The sequence below is a fragment of the Entamoeba invadens genome (assembly GCF_000330505.1).
Source record: "Entamoeba invadens IP1 unplaced genomic scaffold scaff_1105074724629, whole genome shotgun sequence".
Classification (NCBI taxonomy): domain Eukaryota; phylum Evosea; order Mastigamoebida; family Endamoebidae; genus Entamoeba; species Entamoeba invadens.
The window spans coordinates 595,050-596,500 of record NW_004440426.1 but is presented as its reverse complement, the minus strand read 5'-3'; positions in this window follow the sequence as shown (position 1 = coordinate 596,500).

Genomic DNA, 1,451 nt, shown 5'->3' with positions numbered 1-1,451 from the left:
GGCCCCATCCAAATAGAAGGCACCCTGGGTGAATAGTATCTGAGTGTTCTTGAATAAAACATCTGGCTTGGGAAACCAACATAAAATAATCAATTGGTATTCCCGCTTCACGAACTTCATGAAACCAATTGATCATTGCTTCCTCAAGTTCCGGGTTCTGTGGTTTTCTTATTCGTTTATACGAGGATGGAAAGTTTATCAATGTTTCTTTAGAAATTGAACGCAAATGATAAACTTGCTTTGGAGAAATTACTATTTTTAGTTGTTGTCTTACAACTTCGATTACTTTCTGTGTATTTTGATAAAGATCAATTAATTCAATAATTTTTATTTTGTCTTGTAACATCAATGATGTTCTCGTTTTAACACGTTTGGATTGCATTAAAACTTAATGATTTAACAGATTTATTTGAAGTTTTAAGTCGAAACAAAGTTAGATACAAAAGTTTTATTTATTATGTTAATTGTGTTAATATATTTGTCTTTGTTTTTTTGATATATTATAAAATTTATTATTCATTTAAGATAAAAATAATTGCCAATTGTTTTCAAGACATAGGCAAAGTGTTTATTTTGGTTAGAAAAAAATTAAAAATAAAAAAAAAATATTTTTGTGACAAAAAACAAACCGAGGTATTTATTTGTTAATTATACAATTCCTCATTTTTTCCCTTATATCGAATAACATTGGTACATGGTATTCCCTTATATCGAATAATGACTGTAATTACTTTTGTAATCTTTTATAAATGCATATTACCAAGCATTGGTTTCAACAATAATCAAGCCTATTATGTTATCTTTCATAAGAAAAGATAAAGACAAAACAAACGAAATAATAATAATAATTATGGTGGAGTCTAGTTGAAATATATAGTAAATTATATCATTAACAGGTTTTATTTTTTGTGTATTTTTTTCTGTTAATTTATTTCACCATAATACCGTTTTTGCCTAAATCTATTTTTTGAATAACTAAACCTTAGCCTTACTATTTTTTATTAATATCAAACCATTTACTTTGAATGTATTATTATGATAATATTTTCATTTGATTTTATAAATTAATTATGATATTAATGTAATTATACCATTTAATCAATAGCAAATAACGACTTTGTAAAAGTACCAAGGTTTTACTGTTTTCAATATACCTAGGATCAGAATGACCAACTTGGTTATTTTGCCGAATTTTGGTTGGGTTTTATCAGAATGCAGACACCAATTTTTTCACAACCAAAAACCGAAGATAAAACCGATTCAAAAACTTAAAAAGGGGTAGCTACTTTTTGTTTCAAAAATAGTTAATAATCCAAAACAGCTCATTTAAAGAACCGAAAGCATGCCTCGGAAAAATTTGTTTTTTTGCACTAAAATATTTTTTGGCAAATTAAAATAAAACTCACCTCATCCTTAGAATATTAAAATAGTTTGATAGTAAATACGATTAG